Consider the following 7,967-nt stretch of genomic DNA (forward strand, 5'->3'; position numbering starts at 1 on the left):
AGAAGATGAGTGATGACAACTGGGAAGAGGTTTTCACTAAGTGTGCAAGTACTATTAGGTTGTGCATCTCGGATTCAGTCATCAATTGTGTTCTTGATAACGACTCTCCATCGGTGATATGGGAAAAGTTGGAGAAGCTCTACATGGCGAAGAGTTTGACCAACAAGTTGCTTTTGAAGCGACGGTTATATCGGTTGAGGATGGACGAGGATGAAAATTTAATTGGACATGTGAATTTATTCAATGGACTGTTAGACGAGTTGAAGAAGATTGAAGTAAAGCTTGAGGAGGAAGATAAGGCGTTATTACTCCTCAATTCTCTCCCGGACACATATGAGACCTATGTGGATACTATTTCTGTGCGGGAAAGACACCATCACGATAGAGCAAGCACAGACAGCTTTATTGTCCTTTGATGCGAGGAAGAAGGACAAGGCTGGGATACGAAGCGACAGTACGGGTACAGTTGCAGTTGCTCGGGATGGGAGAGGTCGATCGTTTAACAGGGAGGATGGATTGAAGCATGGCAGGTCTCGATCCAGGAACGCTTCTAGGAATAATGATCTGAAGTGTTTCAAGTGTGGTGACCTTGGGCATATTAGGCAATTTTGTCCTAAGAAATGCGGGAATGAAGAAAATAAAGGCGACACCAACTTGGTTACCGGTGAAGGAAGTAGTGGTTGTTTCCTTACCGATGATAGTGACATATTTGCGGTCACGGATGTGAACGACGTGTCTTCCAAGGAAGAATGGATATTAGATTCTGGTTGTGTCAACCATGTTTGCACCCGGAAAGATAATTTTGATGAGCTCCAAGAAGGCGTGGCTAGGAAGTTGAGTTTGGCCGATAACTCAACAGTTAATGTCATGGGTGTTGGGGTGGTAAAAATAAAATTGTCAAATGGGGTGGTGCACACTTTGGACAAGGTTGCATATGTTCCAAAGTTGCGGCAGAATTTAATTTCACTTAGTCAACTGGACTCCGAAGGTTATGGGTGTAAAGCTCATGGGGGAGTAATGAAAGTTACTAAGGATTCTATGGTCCTCATAAAGGGGGAGCTACGTCGTGGTTTATACCGTCTGGATGGATATGTAATAAAAACCTCACAGGATAGCTGGAAACGGAAAAGTCGTGCACGTGTTTCGTTCGCGGAAGAGGCAACGAAGGTAGATTGTTTTCAGATTACAGACGGGCGCAAAGGTAAAATTCCTGCTGGTAGAAAGGTGGAGAGCAAGAGGTTTTTCTCCGGAGTCAAGTAACGTCATTGACTGGGTTTAGGCTGTACACGGTGCATTGGCCGTGATAGTGAGTTAGGGTGAGGACCGGATACTAACTCGGGTGTGCAGCTGGTAATTTCATAAGGCCAATGGTTGATTCCTCGGTGGTGGTCTCTTGTGTTGGAGGGGGAGATTTGTTGGGTTAAAACATCCAACACAAGGTATTCAATTTGCTAAGTGTTACATGTACATAAATTAATGATGTATAAGTAACATTTAGGTAGTGTTAAATGATGGACAATGCATTTGCTAAACATTACGTGAATTTCCATTTGGTGAAACGAATGAATTATTATTAATTCATTTGTTTAACGTAGAATGATTTTATGATTTTAAAATCTAACGTCATTTTACTTGGCTATATAAAGGATGGCAAATCCTTTGGAAAAAGTATCTCACAACATATATCAAACAAGGTGACTTAGCTTGGTAAATAGCAAGTCGGGTTTGAGGGTGAGAGGCAGTATAACGGGTGTTTTTATACAATAATTTAGGAGGTTACTCTAGGGGTAATATTAGTGGCATTGACTAATATAACTGGAGGGCTAGAGGTTGTTATCTTAAATTATTTTGGGTTTCGGATTGGTATTAATTCGAGACAGTTACGTTGTACTGGTACTATATTATTATAGTGGATTCTAGTCGATTTGGCTAGTGGGTTTTACTTCCGGTTTGGAAGGTTTTGCCCTGGGTTTAACCCTAAAATATCGTCTCATCTTATTATTGCTTACATTTATTTACTTTTACGGTTTATTTGTCGATTGGTTGCTTCCGTTGCACGTGGGAGATAGGCGCTAATTTCCCAACAGTTACAGCTGATTTTGGTGATACGAAAATGGCAGGGGAGCAGCTCGGGAATGGATGAAAGTTGTATTGCAGGTCGTTAATGGTGGAGAATGGTGCTTCAATGGAGGTGTGTTGATTAATGACGATGGTGATAAATTGATGCGTGAATGGTGGTGTATGCCAGACGGGTTGAACTGGGCCGCAATGGTGAATGAGGACGATTGTTGACTTTGAAGGTGATGAAATGGTTGATAATGGCGATAAGGACAGAGGACTTGGATTCATTTTGGTCAATGTCCATTAACTTGACTTTCTTCATACGACCCAACTTTTGTTTGCCAGTTGGAGTATTTTACATATTTTGTCCCGTATTTGACTCACCTTGCTCACCCTTCCGTCTTTTATTCACGAACCCATTTCCTACAAAGATAAAACAAAACAAAGCGGTAATATAACCTCAACAAAAACCATTATTCATATAATATTTATAATAAAGTTAATAATTACTAATTAACAAATAACACGAGTTATAAAGCCAAATCCTAACAAATATACATATTTATTCGCGATAAATAAAATCGAATTATTAAATGCTAATATTATTAAAATCCGACTAAATATTAAATATAACTAATGCAACTAATTATTATAAATTAGTAAATAAATGAGCTATTAAGTCATTTAGCGCACACAAAATCGAGTTGAATAAGAGTAAATGTATGGGTAAAATACGACTAAAATGCCACTCATCAAATCTCCCCACACTTAAACATTACTCGTCCTCGAGTAAGCTCATTAAATTAAACTAAGACTCGTAATATAAAAGGACTAGATAAACTAATAATAACCGATGAAAGGCAATTAACAGGCCTTCTCCGTCCCTTCAACTCACACCGAAACACAATGAGGTATGCATTCCGATGCAAGGCAAGTGGGGGCTTGCAGAAATTTTTTGACACATCCAACATTTAAGCACGTAATCAATCATAAGATGCATCAATCAAAAAGTCAAACCGCTTTCCTCATCTAAGCGGCCGTTTTACTTTGAACAATTAAAGGTCTAGGTTAGGTGAAACCGTCTCAAAACCTCAACGAGGTGCCAACTCCCTAAACGTGGCACAAGCAACCCAAATATGTTCACACAAGCCAAAGAAACACATTCTAAGGCGGGGAAAAGGGGAAGCAAGGCTAGTCCTCCAAGAATGGCATGACACGCGCAAGATCCAACTAAAAGAGACCCATGGCTAAGGGGACTTAAACCATCGACAACCTCACGGATTTCACTCGTCACTCATTTAAAGACCGGGTGTTTTTGTACAAAAAGTAGCCAAACACTCTCCTACTACGACTCGTGAGAACGTGTCCGCAATCTAATGTGTAAAACAGTCCTATGTCCAAATGAGATGCAAAATGTAACAATGCGCAAGCCATGAAATAAGGGTTATAATGGGGCTAAGGAGTAGGACGGAACGGGATTGGTGCAAGCACCGTTTGGACATGTGGAGTTCAAATCAAGAATTGTCGACACATCACATCCATTTCTTATTGCAACACTTGAGACACGTCTATGCCCTAACATAGAATGGATCACCAAAACTATGCAAAAATTGCATAAACCCAACTCAACTTGGAAAAATTTGGAAGTACTCCTCTTATTTCAACAAATGGTAACGTCTACACCCTAACAAAAACCCGGTTTCCCAAGTCATGCAAAAATTGTGTAAATCCGACTCATTTTGGAAAAACAGCAATTTGCCCCTTTATTTAGCAACCGCTCTTTCTACTCCGTTTAATGATGAGGAGGGGTGTTGCTTACCTTTTTTCTTCTTTTAACACAAATATATACAAAACAACTAACTCTGTTTTTGAATTTTTCACAACTTTTTCACTTTTCTATTTTGTTTTTCATTTCTTTTTTCAAAACCTCTTAATTATATACAATGTCAAATGCATACCAAGTTCCGATCCAAGTGGATATGTATACTATCCACCACTATGACCCAAATCACCTCCTACAACACTATTACAAAACCGACCAATTCTTGATCAAGGAAGGTTGGTTATGGAATGTAGCTATTTTAGTGAGTTTGCCAAATGAATAGGTTGAAGCTCAAAGGGGGTGAATCAAAAAGGGAGATAATGGAAGGGACAAAACAAGGCAATTTGGCTATGTGAGGTTCATATGCATGTGGAAACAAATTTTACTTCATAACTTGTGCACAAAAAATGAAATGCAAATCATGGCCTAAGGACGGAATGACACACTTGTGCGTCTAGACATAACACGTCTCGCGAGGAGACCTACGCACAATCCTAAGTGGGGGTCGGGTATGAATGCACCGACCCTAGGAGGCTCTAATCCTCACATTTGAGTAGTTAGGTCGAGGTCTAGGTCTAGCCTACGGTCCTTTCGGTCTCACAAGGCGGCCAAAACTTGGTGGACATGCCCTTTTTCCATATGGTAACCATGTGACACGGGTGTGAGCCATGGGGAGGGGGAAGGCACGGTCAAGACTTAAGTCATCATTGGGGTATCATAATCCCTCCCTAGACCACATTTTTCGAAAACATGTATTCACAAACTCAATGCAAACGCAAATTAAGCACAAACAAATATATATAAGACACAATGCATGCGGAAATTAAACAAACATGAATTGAAACGTGCAACAAGTTTGACTAATCCTAGCAACACATCAACACCAACAATCCAAAAGTTCCCAGAAGGAACATCCAAGGCACAAAAATTCCCATCCTCCTACAAATATGCAAGATATATAAAGAAAGAACGGAAAAAGGAGAAAGAGATAAAAACGTCTATACCAAGCGGTCTTCTAGTCTCCTTTTTGCCTCAAATGGTCAATGCCTATGCCAAAGGTTAGCCAAACATATATATATATATATATATATATATATATATACAATGCAATATTTTTGTATTTTTCAGAAATGTTTCAATTTTTAGGCATTTTCTTGCTTTTTCTTAAATTTACAAGTATATAATGATATGAACAAATATAGACAATATTCACAAAGTGGATATTTCTCTCCCCACACTTGAAATTTACATTGTCCTCAATGGAACAAAGTATAGGGAGAGAATAGGAAAAATAAACAACATATTTTTGGTGATTTTTGAATTTTTCGAAATTAAAGAACATGTTTTTGGATTTTTTGAATATTTGAAAATAAATAACATGTTTTTGTATTTTTAAAATGATGGAATTTCCTCCCCACACTTATTTATTTACATATTTCCAATGGAAATAAATGTGTGGAGGAGATTCGGAAATGAAATACATGTTTTTGTTGATTTTTGATTTTTCAAATTTTTAGTGATTTTCAAATAAATATGCAATGCATGATCTAATCTATATGCAAAATTGAAATACGATGCAACTATACTATATGAATGCAAAGAGAGCTAATTTAGATTAACTCCTTATCGAATCATGTCACTAAATGCAAAATGCGGTAAGAACTTAATTAAAGAGATAGAGAATATATACATTGCGGTGGTTCTTAAGTGACTCCACCAAACCTCTTCATTCAAAGACTTCATTCAACCGGGATCAATATCCCGAGATCCCACCAACCTTCCAACTTCAATACAAGGATCAACAACACATGAACCCTTGTTATTCATCATCAAAGCATGCAACTTACTCATGGCATCTTGAATCTCTTGCCATTTTTGGTTCATTTCTTCTTCAAACTTTTCCTTAGTCTCTTTGTCAACATTAGGGTCACATACCCTCTTACCTTTCGATCTCTTCCTCCATCTTTTTGGTTTCTTCTTTTCAATTCTTGGTTTTGAATTAGGAGGGGCATTTGTGCTAGAGTCGAACTTGGTTTCCCAAGTCTTACTCATTTCCTCACACTTATCTTTAGCATTCACTTCTTCTTCAAGGAACTTATCCGGTGGCTCATCATTAACTTTCGGCTCACAAGAAATTAAGAGCTCCATGTTCTCATCTTCATTCTCATGGAGTTCTAATGTTTCCACAGCAAACATGTTTTGAACCACGATTTTCTTTGAAGCATGTGGTAGCTTGAATTCAACTTTTTCCTTCCCAACTTTGAATGACAATTTTCCCTCTTTGACATCTATGACGGCTCCTCCCATGGCCAAAAATGGCCTACCAAGAATGACACGAGAGCGTCTTCCCATAGGGATGTCCAATACAACAAAATCGGTAGGAATTGAAAGCTTACCAACTTGAACCATGATATCCTTGAGAATCCCATTTGGAGATTTGATTGTTCCATCGGCAAGTTTGATTGTAGTGGAAGTGCGGGCTAAGCTTGAAATATTCAACCTCTTCACAAGGGCAAGTGGTATGACACTCACACTTGCCCCTAAGTCACACAAAGCACTATCCACCTTTTGGTCACCAACAATACATGGAATTGAGAAACTCCCGGGGTCATCAAGTTTGATGGGGATTTCTTTAGATTTGACCACATTGCACTTCTCACTTGAGGCATCAAGCTCATGGCTATTAATGTCCACTCTTCTAGAAATGACTTCTTCTTGCTTGGCCAAAGAGTGTTCTTCCATCATGACCATCTCTTCCTTTTCCGGGTTCCTCTCAACTTCTACCCCCACATTTGGTGCTTCCACTATTTCCTCAAGCACAAATTCTTCACTCATAATGGTTGGTGTAGTCATAACCATCTCTCCCTTACCCGGGTCAACTTCAACATCCAAGCTTGTACCATGAATTGTCATTATTTGCTCAAGCACATAGTCTTCTATGCTCTCTTTTTCGGGCTCATGGTCAACTTCTTGGAATGTTTCCATAGCCATGGAAAAGGGAGTAGTGTATGATAACTCCTCTTGACTTGGCAAATCAAATGACTCTTCTTTTTCATCTTCAACTCCAACCATGATAGCATTTACTTCCTTTGACTTCATAGGGTCCCTTGAATTTTGCCCTTGTCTTAGAAATGCACCCGGTGGTTTTTGAGAACTCATGAGAGCTTGGGAAGCCACTTTAGTTTCAAGACTCTTGATTTGTTGTTGGGTATTACTCGCCAAATTCCCTATCAACTTCACCAAGTTTTCATATTTATCATCTCCCATGGTATTGCTTGCTTGGGGTGGTGGCTCTTGGTTGAAAGGTTGGTTGGAAATTGGAAGAGAAAAGCCATATCCTTGATCTTTAAAGTGGGAATTTTGGTTGTTCCCATGGTACCCTTGATTGAAACCTTGATTGTACCTTTGATTATTTTTGTATCCTTGATTGAACCCATTGTTGTTGTTCCATTGATTGAATCTTTGGCCAAACCCTTGGTTAGCTTGGTTTCCTTGGTAAAAGTTTTGATTACCTTGGTTCCCTTGGTTACCCCTATAATCTTGGTATGCTTGAGATTGGTTGGAAAAGTTTTGGTTGGATCCTTGGTTGTTGTTGAATGAGGGTCTATGTGGATGGTTGGAAAAATTGTTAAATGCTTGGAAAGCATTCACCTCTTGCACATTGTTCCCATCAAAATTGTTGTAATGGTTATTTGCACAAACTTCATAAGTGTGACCCATCCCTCCACATGACTCACAAGTTGATCTTTGCATCACTTCTTCCATGGATGGTCCATGAGATGTGGTAGTTTGATTCACTTGGTTCACTTGCTTCTTCTTACTCAACTCCTCAAGCTTTTTGGTGAGCATATCAAGCTTAGCATTAGTCTCCACATTCACTAAGAACTCGGGAGGGTGCTTACTTCTTCTCAAGACATTCACTCTTGTGCCATAGTTTGCCTCGGAGTCCACCATTTTCTTGATTAGAGTCATGCCCTCCTCATCACCCAAATGATCGAATCCCCCTCCCGCGGAGGCATTCACCATTTCTTTTGTTCTTGGCAACAAGGTTTGGAAGAAGGTTTGTGTGACATACCAATCCGGA

Source organism: Silene latifolia, chromosome 2, assembly GCF_048544455.1.
Source record: "Silene latifolia isolate original U9 population chromosome 2, ASM4854445v1, whole genome shotgun sequence".
Classification (NCBI taxonomy): domain Eukaryota; kingdom Viridiplantae; phylum Streptophyta; class Magnoliopsida; order Caryophyllales; family Caryophyllaceae; genus Silene; species Silene latifolia.